The sequence below is a fragment of the Nicotiana tomentosiformis genome, chromosome 3 (assembly GCF_000390325.3).
Source record: "Nicotiana tomentosiformis chromosome 3, ASM39032v3, whole genome shotgun sequence".
NCBI classification, from domain to species: Eukaryota; Viridiplantae; Streptophyta; class Magnoliopsida; order Solanales; family Solanaceae; genus Nicotiana; species Nicotiana tomentosiformis.
Window position 1 is genome coordinate 68,250,009 of NC_090814.1, and position 15,328 is coordinate 68,265,336.

At 35.5% G+C, this 15,328-nt stretch overlaps 1 long non-coding RNA gene across 1 annotated transcript; it reads right to left on the reverse strand.

Annotated features, from left to right (window-relative positions):
• Positions 1 to 2,275: 2,275 nt before the first annotated feature.
• Positions 2,276 to 9,951, reverse strand: LOC117281202 (uncharacterized). Its single transcript, XR_004511822.2, has 2 exons — positions 7,733 to 9,951; positions 2,276 to 4,349 (listed from the first exon to the last, which is right to left on the reverse strand). It is a non-coding gene; the product is annotated as an uncharacterized lncRNA (long non-coding RNA).
• Positions 9,952 to 15,328: the final 5,377 nt, after the last annotated feature.

The window sequence follows — 15,328 nt, forward strand, 5'->3', positions numbered from 1 at the left end:
TATTACACATATCGAAAGTAATTCATTGATACAACCTAGGGAGAACCACTCCCCAAAAGCTAGCTATTAAGATGGGAGAGTCCAAGGCTATATATACCCCAAATCAGTATTTTGTAGTACAGATGTGAGACTCAAGTCTCATTCCTTGCAATAGACCCTAACAGAAAGAAACAGAGATGGAGCATTACTTGGGCAAAAAGATGTGTGGCTTTGGCTTTGGTTGCCATTATGTTAGGGCAATATTAGTAGAGGTATAGCGGCCTCAAGGAATATGTTTAACAGGGGAAGGTTTAATGGCATGCAAACCATCAGTGACACCACCAAATCTGCGGGCACCAACAGCCAAGTGCTGCACCGCACTGTCCAATGCATATATTGCATGGGCTACCTTTACTCTAACAAGAATTCCCTGTGGTTGCCTTCCCTGGGGATTGATCCAAAACTTGCCATGCAGCTGCCTAAGAAGTGCAAAATCCCTCATCCTCCCTATTGCTTAGCTAAAACAGCAGAGCCATCCACAATTGTTCTTTGTTTTGAGCTTTGGTTTTCACTTTTCAGTGTATCCTACATTCAACCAAATCTTTCACTAGGGAAGGAAAGAATTCAAGTGATACTGGTACTTGGAGAATTCCACCCTTGACAGAGGCGTATTTATGTGTTGGAGGATGAGGCACGTGAACCCATGCTCCTTTCTCTGTACCATGTATAATAATGTTATATTTCTTACAAATTCCGTAAATATACATGTATATATATGCACCCAAATTCAAAGAGTCCTATGGTGTAATGATTATTGGGTGTAACTTTACAAGTAAAGTTCAAATCTTAGTTTGCTAGCATGTCTAGTGTTCCCTCTTGTGTTTAATTAAGCATATTTTTTTCTATTTATCTTTTTATTTTGGTTTATTCATTCAAAATCGCTAAATCTAACACATTGAAATACTTTATCTCCCTTTGTCTTTACAAAATTTTATATAACTAATACTAATAGCAGTGGATGATGTAATATGGTTCAATGATTCTAACATTTTTTATCTGCAGTATAGATAGGTAAGTTAAAAATCACTAAAATTGCAAGAAACATTTTAATTCTAAAATTTAGTTTCTAAATAATAATGGATTCATGGTAGGAACCTAAAAGTCAGGGGCGGCTGAACTATAAGACAACTAAAGCAATGGCTTGGGGCCTCAACTTTTTGAGGGCCCCATTTTTTTCTAAAGATGTATGTTACTATTATAAAAAACAAAATTCGTACATATATTGTTGAAGCGAAATTTTTGGAAGAAAGTAACTTTTTACCTTTTGTATATGTGGGGAACGTTGCAGTAATTGGGAATGAAATAAATCTTTAGGTAATTCTATTTTCCTTTCGGTGCCTAATTTCTTGCCTCAATTACATCCTAACAACTAACATGGGCCCACATGACTATTCTTATATTTATCTTTTTCATTCTATATTCTCTCTTTCACTTATTCTTACTCTTTTCTTATTAATTATTCCTTATTCCATTGCAGAAAACTTACTATTGTGTGTTCACAAAAGATCAAAGTTTGCTTTTAGGTGTCTTCTTTAAAATTTCAAGCATTGCAACAAGACAAAAGCAATCGTTATTTTGAAGCACAGAACTACTATTTTGATATCGTTATATCAATTTATCAAATTCTTGAGCCAGGTTTTATTATTCTAACTTTATATTATATTTTTTTCATTGAAAATTTGTCATTATTGATATTCTTACTTCCTAAGTATATGAATTGTTTTAGTTATTATTAGATTTTATTCAATTTAAATATGTCAACTAGAAAATATGGATACGATTATGCAAAAAGAGAAAAAAAAGGGAAAATGTAAGAACAAATCGATTAATGAAAATAATTAGAACAAATTGATTATAAGATAATAATTAATAATTTTGCATCTAAAAAAGGTAGAAAAATAGACTTTAAATAAAAACATATATGATCATCTTTTCTTTCTTTCTTTTTTTTGAAAAACCTTTTAGGGCCTCTCTGTGAAGTTTGGCTGGCTTTAGGCCTCCAATCTTGTTGAGCCGATCCTGCTAATTTTTTTTATTTTTTAAAAACAAAATTAATTATCCACCTTCATCGTGTATGGATAAGGTCTTATAAATATGAAAGCATTACAAAAGTAGGATACTACATAGTGGGTATCCTATATATGTTTAATAGGAAGGAACAAGCTCTCTCTTTACATCTATTTCACATCAGAAAAATTTAGTGGGAACATATTCTCAGAGTGAGAGTCCTCCCGAATGAAGCTAACATATTATTAGTAGACGTCAAAATGGTACATCATGAGAAGTTGTCGATTCAAAAATAAATTTTTCTTCATGATTTTGCTATGAAGAGAAGGAAATTGGAGTTTGTCCATGTTAACTTCTCCTCTAACCTCCCTGGGAAGTTGGTAGAAATTGTCGAACCAAGTAATGTCATTACAATTCAAGCCAAAGTTAGCAAAATGATCTGCTACCTTTTGCATTCCCTGAAGCAGTGTTTCATAGTAACTTCTTCAACGCAATTCATTTGGTGTTTGTAATCCAATTTACCAGCATGAGAGAGTTACTTTCCACCTCAACTTTTTTGATATTATTATGAATGCACCAGTCTATACCGTATTTCAGTGCTAAAGTTTTAGCAAAGTTATTAGTATTCGTGCCAAATGATATAGCATACGCCTTAATCAAGTTCCCATGATCATCCCCGATAATACCTCCTCCTCCACTAGGGCCTGGATTGACCTTAGAGCATCCATCACAGTTCAATTTCATCCATCCATTGTGTGGGAGAACCACTTAACAAAATTAGTATGAATTGCAGGTTGTGCAGTATCAATTAATTCAAAGAAATGATTCCTTTTCATGAACGGAGGTACTACGGGAAATTATTTGTAAGCAATAATATTGAGTTGCTGGGTAGTGTGAAGGATTATCCAGCTGGAGGACATCCTAATCCCTTCAAATCTGCTCTTACATCTAGCTTTCCAAACAATTATGCCAGGTAGGATTTGTAGGGCAAATTTTTGTAAAGTATTTTGACCACTTTCCATCCACCAAGTAACGACCATCTGCCTAATGTTGTTATGATCTCTTCTAACACCAAATATTTGGTTGAAGAATAGCCATACCGCTTTACCAACCATGTTGTTGATGAACATGCGATCTTCATCCTCTGAACTAGAACTAATGCAACATGAACATTTGGAGGCCAATTGAGTGCCAAATCTGCCTAGGTTGCCATCTATAGAGACCTTATGTGTGAGTAGCCTCCAAAGTAAGGAAGGAAGAAATTTTAAACGGACATCTTGGAGGCCAAGTCATCTTATTAATAAGTGAAGTATTATGAATTTCTCTAAGATTTCTCCAAGCTGAGTTACAACTAAATCTCCCATCTATTGACGCAGTCCATATTGGTTGGTCTTTTATGTTGGGAGAGTTAATTTTGACTCCTTGAATTTGATGAACAACATGTAAAGGAAGGTTTTGAGAGAGTTTAAGAGTATTCCAGTTACCATTAGAGATATAAGAGGATACCTGATTCTTTATGAAGGTAGATGCAGTTCCAAATTGAGCTAGCTTACCCATTCCAGTCCAGTTATCCCACCAAAAGTTTGAGTTGCCAGAGTTTATCTTCCAAAGAATTAGGTGGTCAGTTATATGTCTGATTTTCATCATCCATCTCCAAGTGTATGAGTGAGAGTAGTTCCATTTTCTGGCCATTGGGTAAACCCTTTAAGAATATTTGGCCTTCATAAAATCAGTCCAAAGAGATTCTCTGGTTCTAAATTGCCACCAAAGCTTAGCTGAGAAGGTATCTAAGATCTCTTGCAGAGTTCTAATGCCAATTCCTCCTTCTTCAATTGGTAAGCACAAGTTTTTCCATGAGGACCAGTGATATTTTTGTTTACCTTCTAGGTTTCCCCAGAAAAAGTTTGCAAAGACTATTTCAATCTGGCTAAAATAGTATTTGGTGGTTGGCAAATAGACATCAAGTGAAAAGGTATTGCAGTTAGAACATGCTTGATAAAGAGTCTTTTTGCCACTTGTAGATAATAAGTTAGCATGCCAAGATTCTACTCTTTGGATGATTTTAGTGTCCATCTCCGTAAAGAACTCAATCTTTTTTCTCCCATAAAATAGTGGACATCCCAAATATTTGATAGGAAATTCTTTTTCTTGAAAATTCAAGTTCCTAGCCACAATATGTTTTCTCTTGGCAGGGATCTCTTTGTCCATCAGGAAACAACTTTTCTCCTTATTGATAAGTTGGCCTGAGTTATCTTCATATTTTCTTAGAGTGTCCATAATTAGTTGTAAAGTTGCTGCTTTTCCTGCACAAAAGATTTAATATTATCAGCATAAGATAAATGATTAATCTTTGGTCCATTTGGTTGCATAGTAAAACCAATGAACTTAGGATTACTATATAAGTTATTAAGCATCCTTGATAAAACTTCAGCAGCAATAATAAAGAGAGCTTCAGATAGAGGGTCTCCCTGTTTTAGGTGATTTGAAGAATCCATGTCTTTTACCATTTATTACCACTGTATACCACATGTTGGATAAAAGGTTCCAGGCAATATGAATCCATTGTTCTGCAAATCCTATCCTCCTCATAACCGTGCCAAGAAAATGTCATGATAGTCTGTCATAGGCTTTTTTCATGTCTAACTTAATCAGGATATTACCTCCCTTATTAGGTTTTCTCATATCATGTATAATCTCTTGCACAAGAAGAAAATTTTCCCCAATTGCTCTCCCCTTAATGAAACTGCTTTGGTTTTGACAAATAATTCTGGGGAGTAGCTTAGATAACCTCTCATTCATCACTTTAGAAACTATCTTCTGGGAAACATTACTAAGGCTAATAGATCTGAATTCAGAGAAGTACTAGGGAGCTTCAATTTTTGGAATTAGGATCAAACAAGTGTTAGTGAAGAATCTAGGCATTTGCTCTCCATTAAAAACAGCTCTCACCAGATGAACTATATCATCACCGACGATCTCCCATGTTTTCTAAAAGAACATACTATTGAAACCATCAGGGCCTGCAATACTATTTGGATTTATATAAAAAACAGCCCTCTTAACTTCTTCCGGAGATGGTTCCGCTAACAACATCCCATTGTCTAATGTTGTAACATATTTGATATGACATCTATGATACTCATATCAATCTCATTGTTGTCTTGGCTGAAGAGTTATTGGTAGAAGTCTACAACAGCTTGCCCAATATTATCATCTCCTTCTATGCATTGGTCGTCAACCTTAATTCTATGTATATACAATCTCTTCCTTCTACCTCTGACCATGCTATGAAAAAATCTGGTGTTCTCATCACCTTCAAGTTGCCATTTGAGGTTAACTTTTTGTCTCCAAAAGGTGTCAACCATCTTGTGATGGATCAATAATTTGGCCCTGGATTTATTGAGGTTCATTCTATCTTCTTGGTTCAAAGAATTCATATAATTAGTCTCACATTCATCCACCTTGTTTTCTAGTACTTAAATGTTAACAAAGATGTCCTCAATTTTGTTTCTAGACCACTCACTAAGGGCTCTGCTAGTCTTCTTCATTTTCTGATAAACAATCCAAAAGATGTTACCCATAATATCAGCCTCCCATTGTTGTTTATTTTTGTTTAACAATATCTCTGAAGTTATCTCGATCCACCAAAAAATTTAAGAACTTAAAATATTTGATGTAGTTCCCATCATCCTTTTCAGCAGTGATGAGAATTGGACAATGGTCAGAGTTTAATCTTGTTAAGTGCTGAACTGATATTTTAGAGAAGTGTATATCCCACTCATTATTAGCGACCATTCTATCCAGCCTTTTCCATATGATCTCCTTCCCTTTTCTTTCATTACACCAAGTAAATGTGTGCCCTGAGTATCCCATATCCATTAAACCACAATCATTCAGACATTCGATGAAAGGAAGACTTTTACCAAGTCTATGTGGAACGCCTCCCATCTTTTCTTCTGCATTAATGATGCTATTGAAGTCACCACATACAGTCCAGGGGATAGAAACAGTAGTAGCAAAAGTTCTCATATACTCCCAAAGTTCCTCTCTTCCGGCAGACTTAGATTTAGCATAGACAATTGAGACGAGAGCAGCTTGGTCAGAGTTGTAAGGCATAACTTTACATGTAATCATTTGAGCATGGTTGGCATAAACTTTACAAATCAAATTAGCACTCCAGAATACCTAAATCTTATTACTAAAGTTTGCAAAATAACCCTGCATACCCAAAATATTTTTATAAAAGTCTATAGTAGTTTCTTGCATAAATGGTTCCTGTATAGCAACCAAAGAGATTTTATGAAGCTTAACCATGTAGATTAATCTTTCTGTAGCAGCTTGGGATTTCATACCCCTTATATTCCAACTAAGCAATTTAAACATGATTTAGAATATTAAGGGTCGTTTGTGAGTTTCTTTTTTGGCCCCTAGTTATAGGAGATTCTCTAGCTTTTCCACTTTTTTTGCTTGTTGATTTGCCCCCAAAATGTATTCCGTCCATTAAATTAGTAATACCAGTTAGGCCTTGAACTTCATTAATATATTTCTTCTTTCCTCCAACAATCTGATGCAACACTTCAGTTTCTTCAACTGTATTTTCCTCCTCTGATGACACTTCATCTGTTGTTTCTTCCTCTTCTGTACTAGATGCATCTGCCCACTCATCAGGAGGCTCTTTATTATTCTAAGACTTGTCCAGGTTCTCCTCATTGTTATTCTGTTCTTGCACCTTTACAACTATTTTGTTCTTTATGGTATCATCCTTCCTGAGAGAATCAAACTTATTATGAATAGCTAATTCTTTCTCGGTAATATTTTGATGTATCTTCCTTTGTTTCTGCATCTTTGTAGTCTTTTGTTTCTGAGTACACCATTGTCTCTCCTCTTCTTGTCTCCTTTCATCATCTTGAAATAGGACGACTTGAAGAGCTTTAGGATCTTCAATAAGAATAACTATCCTGCTTCTTTCTATATTCAAGTTTTTCCGGATAGCTTCGTCTTGAACTATTATTTGAGAGGTACTACATGATGATATATTTGTGTCTTTTCTTTTATCCTTTGTAGTGTCCTTTGCTTGGTTCTTGTTTGGTTCTTCTATCCTCATAATATTGGAGTTCACAGTTTTGATGTTCCCGACATTAGGTAGAGGTTTATCAACACCAAAGATCGCTCCAGTTAGTTTATACGCTTGTTTTGGAGGAGCACTCTTTCCTCTTTTTGGGATGCTGTCCATATCTTTGTTCTTTTGAAAATCTCTGCCCCTTTGCCGATCCTCTGCTTGAATCTCCTTTGGAATCAGTTGTTCTTTAGTTTACTTTGTTTGGGGGTGTGCGATATTGTCTTTCAATATCTCATTTGTCTCATTGTTCTCCTTTTTCAATCTTCTACACTGGTTGATTGAATGACCTTGTAGTCTACAATGTATACAGTATTTAGGTACTCCTCCATACTCAATTTTTTGCTCATATCCCTAGAGCGGATTAGTCGATTTCCTTTGACCAACAAATACATGATTTAATCTTGGTTTAGTTAGGTCGATTTCTACTCAGACTTTTTCCATGTTTGGTCTTGTTTTTCCTTTAGTAGCTACATCCATTGCCATTGGAGTTCCAATAGGGCTCAGTATTTGTTTCACGTAATGCCAAGTATGTAAATGAAATGGGAGTTTCGGCAGTAGAACCCATACCAGAGTTAGAGGGTTATCTTCCTCCGGAGTGAAGTCGGGAGTCCATCTGCTTAACCACATAGGCTGACCATCAATTTCAATAACATGTTTAAAGTAGACTGTCTTGAAGTCCTCTTCGTTGAAAACATCGATGAAGACATTCTTGTTGTCATAGACTTTGATTTTAATCGAGCCTTTGATTGGGATGGTTTCCTTGACTATAGCCCGTATGGTTTCAATTTGGGGTCGTCTTTTTAGAAATCAGCCATTGATAGTATATTTCCATTCCTCTGCCATAATACCATAGCAGTCCTCCGCATCAAATATGACCGCCGGCATACCATTATGGGTTGTAATCTCCGCCTTAGACAGATTCTCGATGGCGGCTGGAGCCCGGTGATGATCCAGCAACTGCATTCACATAGTTAGTTTTGGGTGGGGATATATCCTGGGGTCTCAACGCTATGCCTGAGGGATCAGGTGGTTATTCCGGACGCGCCGGAATAGGGCCAGACGCCCTCTCCATGGGTGGTGCGTGAGAAAAGAAAGCAATGTGAATTGGGGATTTTGTTACCGTTAGGGATGTGTTAGAAACATGCGACACAACTTTCAATGGACTATGTACAAACAAGGCCAAAGAAATCTAAATTATAGATTCACGTCTTTGTAATAGTACCCGTCTTGGAATCTTGGATCTGCCTCTAGAAAGTGAATAAGAAAAAGCTTCACTTGCCAAGTTTGCTAATTCTATTTATTCGCAGTTTGAAATTCGTGTGGCGCCTGAACCTAGCATTTTTGTAGTAGTATAACCTCAACATTCAAGAAGAACAAAACCAATCATATCAAAACCCAAACTCGCAAAAGAAAAAAGTTTGAGTTGTCACTCTTCTTAACCCCTAAAACTGCATAAACAGTTCCTATATAATGTAATTCATAGGGAAATTTATGTTGTGAATAATACATGAAATGTACGTTATGTATGGATTGCTCTTCTTATTCTACATTCTATTCCTAGTGAGATAATAGAGCTTAATAACCCAACCAAACACAATTACTTTTGTAGAGATTATATTTTTTTGGAAGACCACTCAAACACTACATTAATTATGCAAATATTAACTATTTGTACAAACAATAATTAATGTAATACTTTATCATTTTATGTGTGATATATTATCGGAATTATTTTAATAATGCAACCAATCAAACAATCTCTCCACTTGTAAAAATTCCGGAGACGATCTATCTAAGATATTTTCACAAGAATAAACATTAATTGCAATTGGGGCAACGTAACATAAGCAGCTCATGTTAATTATTATTATAAGGCAGTAATATTGGTAGAATCATACACGATTTTGCCAACATTATTCTTTAGCCAACCACAATTCCAATAATTTTTGCACATTTGTTTACAAAGAGTCAAGAATCAGATACCACTAGTAGCTTCTCTTTCTTTGAGAGCCTGGAAAACTCGAGAACTTTTATCAAAAATCTGAGCTCTTCTATTGTAATCCATTGGTTCTTTTCCTTCATCTTCTCCCATAATCGCTTCTCTTTCCAAACACTCCAACAACTCTACCATTCCACCTTCTCCTTTACACTTATCAGTCAATCTCCCAATGCTGACCAATTCTTGATCTTCAATAATACTCATCTCGTCCTCTAACTTTCTTTCTATTTCCCAAACTGAACTCCCTTTTGCACACTTCAACGTCCAACTTTTGCTTCTATTAGCATAACTGTATGGAAATTTGAGGGTTGAAGGATGAGTAGCAGAAATCTTGGAAATTGGTGTCAGAAAATGAGAATAATTAAAGGTCTTAACGTGAGGGAGAAAACACAACTCCATAGCCGTCAAACAAAGATATGATCGAATTTCTTGGGGTATCAATCAAAAAGCTGTGATTTTCTTGAGATTGCCGAGAAAGGGATTAATAGGGCTCTTTGGTTATATAGTATAGCTGGAGGAGTAAATGGGTTGGTGCCACGTGTAGACTTTGCTGATAATGCCACGTGGAAGGAAGGGTAACGTAAAAGGGATATGCTGGTCATATCTGAAAGCGGCACGAGCTTCAAAAAGCAGTCTTTGTAGACACGTGGCTTTTTAATGTGCAAATTGTCTACCCTCTGAAATAGGCATAGGCAACATTTAACAACTTGTTTGGATCGATGGTATGTTATTTTAAATATAATATTTATTTTGATTATTATTTAATTTTTTTTTTATTTTAATTTAGATGAGTTAGTTTGATTCGACATGAAATTTAAGGGGAAAAAAAAGATTTTTGAAACTTATGATCTTAAAAGCGTAAGGGGTAAAAACTTTTGTGGGACCATGATATTTGTATGGTTATAAAAGCTTCTCATTAATGGTAAAATGTATAAAATGAAGAGTTTAAAGTTGAATTATTTCCAAATTTAGAAATGTGTCATTTATTTTGGAACAAACTAAAAAGGAAAGCATCTCATCTAATTTGAAATGGAAGGAGTATATTATATCGTTAAATTCGTCGTTACGTAACGATGAAAAGTGTCACTTTGTGAAATGGCCGATTTGGTGTGGTCACGTCGTTACTTTTTTTTCCTCTCATCGTGCCCTTCCTTATTAAATAATTCTATTTTATCATTTACTCTACCTATTTATATAGTAATTATATCTCGTAATTTACTTTTTTTTTATAATATTACAAGTTTATTTTTTATATTATTAGTGCATGACATCATGAAACGACGACAAATAATACAATATATCCAAATATTGTATACATCAAAACGATACATTATAATAAATTCTAATATTATATAATACATTATGAAACAATACATATCAACCATCCATCAAGCTGTAAAGGAAAAAAGAGTTCTCGGCCAAAATTGTTCTTCATCTTTGAGATAGGTTTAATTTGACCTTTAAAAGCACCTTATATACTCTAATGACTTCAAAATTATTTTGACTTAAAAACACTTAAAATAAGTCAATCAAAACGGTCTAAATTTGTAAAACTTGAACATATTTTGTCCAAGTAACAGAAAACATCCATGTCCATTTGTAACTAACGGTGAAACCTTAAAAAAAAACCATCCACACGCACCCCTAGAAGAGGAAAAAACAAAAATCAGAAAGCCCACATATCAAAAGCTAGGAAGCTCACATAATAATTACCTACATATAGCAATCACTAATATAAGAGCTATGGAAAATAATCTCTTGAATCTATAGGCTTTAATAGGTGAATAAAGTTTATAAAAAAATTCTAGGTAAAAATTTCATAGTTATTTCCTTACAAAATGGGTTTGGATTCACGATTTTCTTTTAAGAATTAGGCTGGCCTAAAGACCATTAGTGTATACAGGTAAAAAGCCTTAACTACAACTATATTACGCAAGTCCCGTCGATACCTACCTATAGAGTCAAATTTAAATAAAAAAGTATCAGTAACGGTGAATTTTTAGGTTTTATGGATTCAGTCAGCTAAACTCCATCAAACTCCTCAATATGTCGTGACCGCTTAGGCTTGGTTTACTTTGATTTGAATGTAAACTAAAAATAAACGGCGTTTATTCAAACAAAGGAAACCGAAGATTTTCTTATTTAGTAGTACCAAAGTAGTTCTACTATTAAGATGTTAATGGCAAAAATAAAATTTTGATGGAAAGTATACAAAATATTTAATTTTTAAAATTTTTAACATATATATATATATATATACAAATTGTGAATATAATTTGTCAATCTGATTCGATTTTTTCTTCGGTTTTTTATTTTATAAAATCATGTAAATGGAATATTGTCAATTTTTTAAAAATCAAAATCAAACTAAAACTAAACCCAAAAATATTATTTAGCCGGTTTGAATAGATTTTTGATTTGGGTCGATTTTAATCAAACCGTGAACACCACCATTATTCGGGGCTTTTGCATCTATACTCGAGTTTGAGATCACAATTGAACCTATACCGACTTTGCAAAAAAAGTTGCAAGCCTATCCACTTCAGATGCACTTAAGGCCAAATAGGTGTGAAGTACAACCAATGGTTTCATGCACTTAACGCCAATAAGTCTGAAGTAAAAAATTGCACTTCAGATGCACTTAAGGCCAATAAGTCTGAAGTAAGAAATTGCACTTCAGATGCACTTAAGGCCAAAAGGTCTGAAGTGCAACAAACGTTTTCCTACACTTAAGGCCAATAAGTCTGAAGTAAAAAATTATACTTCAGATGCATTTAAGGCCAAAAGGTCTGAAGTGCAATCAATGTTTTCATGCACTTAAGGCCAAATAGGCCTGAATTATAAATTGACTAGAAATAAAAATTTGTTCCTCAAATTTTAACAATCTAATATACGATTTAGTACCTAAATCTACTCCAAATGAGTTCAAATTTGAAACATAACTGTAGACAATAAATTGCGTCGAGAAAATAAAATCAGGCCGAAAAATATTGCAACAATCGTAGTATTTCAAATATTTGAGTGTACAATCTCTATGAATCCTCTTATTCTTCTTTTCAATAATAAATAAATTCAAGGGCCTTTGAACTTGATCTTGAATATGTAGTTGTCGCCACGAATGATGATCTTGTTCATGAGCTTTAGCTTGGTTGCTTGAACTTGACCTTGATTTATTTTTCGTTCTTAAGCTTGAACTTGATTGCTTGGAGCTTGAAACTTGTGGAGGAATTTGCAGTGTTTGATCCACGAGCTCTCTCTTACTTCTTGTTATAACTTCTGGTGTCTTTTATGAGTTATGAAGACCCATATTTATAGTTGTGGTAGGGAAGAGTTATGATAAGAATAAACTTTTTCCGACCAATCAAATTGAAGTGTGACAAGACGGCATTTGATTGGCCAGAACATGTCACTTGCACACGTGGCGCGATTTCATTGGCTTTTTAATGTGAGTTGGTATGCCTTGTCATTTTGACATGTGGCATGATCTAATTGGATCTTTCATTTGACTTGGCATGCCACGTCATATGACACGTGGCATCAAACTGGGCCTCTAGGAAGATGACATTTTGGGCTTAATGAAGTTGGCTGATCACTTTAGCCCAATTAAATGGGCTAGCCCAATGGATTATGACTTATTTATTTAATCCATATATATTTGATTTATATAATTAATCTAATTATATTAACCCAAAATATTTATTTGGACCAATATATCTTGAATTTAAAATATAGTCCAAATTAATTTTTGAATTTAATTCCGTAAATTTTATACGCCTACAATAACCTCTACATATCATCAAGAATAAACCACAATTATCAATTTGTCAAAACAATAATAAATTCAACAAACCCATTTTGCAATTAAAGAAATAGAAAAAGAAGAAACCCTAAGCAATAGTAAAAATAAAGCGTTACAGCCGCTAACCATTATAAAACATCATAAACTATCTTAAAATATGTTCACAAATACCATATAAAATCATTGTTACTCGAAGAAGAAGAAAAAGAAGAAGAAGAAAGAGGAGAAAAATGCCTGAAATTATTTAACAGTGGGTATAAGTTAAAAAAAAATTACAAAATGGGTACAGGTTAAAGGGGTGGACCAAATAGGGCGCCCTGTGCAATGCGCGGGGTCCGGGTCCGGGGAAGGGCCGGACCACAAGGGTCTATTGTACGCAGTCTTACCCTGCATTTCTGCAAGAGGCTGTTTCCACGGCTTGAACTCGTGACCTCCTAGTCACATAACAACAACTTTACCAGTTATGCCAAGATTCTCCTTCACATGGTTACCTCGTGAGGGTTGAAAATTTGAAACCAAAACTGCTGCGGGGTTTAACTAATGTTGCTATCTTTTGAAAATGATGCGGAAATATTGTTCTGAATTGCTTAGCTTGCGTGCGGCTTCAGTAAAATGTGGAGTATTACGTGTAAGAGTTTTGGTCTTTAAGCTGTTTAGTACTAATGCCACCAAAGTTGTAAACCTATGGTTATTCTTTTCACTGCTGTAGTAGAGCGTAACAGAGGTATTCTATGGTGGAGAACTTGACTTGGAAAGAAAAGCTTGTTTGGGGGAGAGAGTGACATGGGGAAACATTTTCCTACCTCATAAATGTCACGTGAGTTTTTTCGTTATGTTTACCCGAAAAATGGGTAGAGTTGAATTTATACGCAGTTCCGAGGATATGTGGCACAACTTAATACAAAATGCAAGGATAAATAAAATGTGAATGTAGATTGGAGAGAATGCAATCTAGACAAGGCAATCAAGAACAGTGAACCTTAGGATTCGACAAATAGAATCAATCTAAAAAACTGGAAGAGCCATTCTTTACTGTAGAGGAATATAATACTTTCATTACAATGTAAGTCTCAGAAAAAAAATTTTCTACAGAAATGATAACCAAGCCCTTTTATAGTGGAGGGATTCGGTACCGAGCATAATAAAATAAACATTCAGTGGGAGACCCATGATAAGTCAACTTTTCCATAGTTTCTGCCAAGATTCCCTCTAGTGGGATTGCAACGGCTTTTGTCTGCGAGCTCGATCTCGTTTAGAATCCTTGATTTTGGTTCGAGCTTGATTTCGGCTCGAACTTGTGATCTTGGTTCTAGCCCGATCACGGTTCGAGCCCTCGAATTGATTCCAGATTAATGTTGGTCGGTCTTTGGATTATCAGCGCGATAGGTCTACCTTGCGTCATGGTTCGATTTTTGTTCGAGTTTGATTAGGATATTGATCTCGACACGGACCGGCCTCCCCGGGTTCGAGGTTAGTTCGTTCTCTCTTCGGGATCTTACTTTGATACATCACCCTTCGAACCATACCGGACATGCCAAGGCTGAAATCTATTTCGACCGTATATAGATAGTCCCCTCGTTTCTCAGAAAGAATGCGGCGAGAAACGATATGATTTTCAATAACTCGATCAGATTATATCTTGTCGTTTCCATCGGGTTCGACTATGACGCATCTGGAAGCTGTCCCGTCGGTTTAGTCTTTCGAGGCATTTAATGCATGTCAGGTGGTGGTCGGCCACTGCTGATACTGAACCGCCATCGTTAAAACCTATAAATAACCCTTATCTTTATCCTTTACCATTTTTACATCTTCTATCTTCCAAAATTTCCCAAGTTCTTCTTCGTACTCTCCAACTTACCATTAAAGTTGTGATTTCTTTCCGAAAAAACCCTTATTCAATTATACCAAAATCTCTATTACTTCCTTTTATTCCTTACTTTTGTATTCAAAAATGGCAAAAACATCGCAAACAATTCCTCAGAAAGAGAAGGCTTCATCTTCACAGTGTGTCGCCGATGAGGCACCGGCAGAACCACGGCCTGAGGAGTATGTTCCCGGGGCGTGCATCCTTACTTTAGATTTTAAGGTTGATAAAGGTTCATCGGTCCCTGGCCGGTGTGAGCCGGTATCGAGGTACATGTGTTCGATAACTGAGAAGCACCTCGATCTGTTAAAGAAAGATTGCAATTGGGGTGAAAAAGAAGTAATAATACCTACCCCTGATGAAGATATCACTTCTTACGCGAAAGGGTTTTTGAACGTATATACTTACCCTTTCACTTTGGGTCCCCTTGATTCCGTCATTATTGACTTCTGTCGACAATATCAGGTAACCCTAGGCCAGGTCCATCCTTCCTTATGGCGG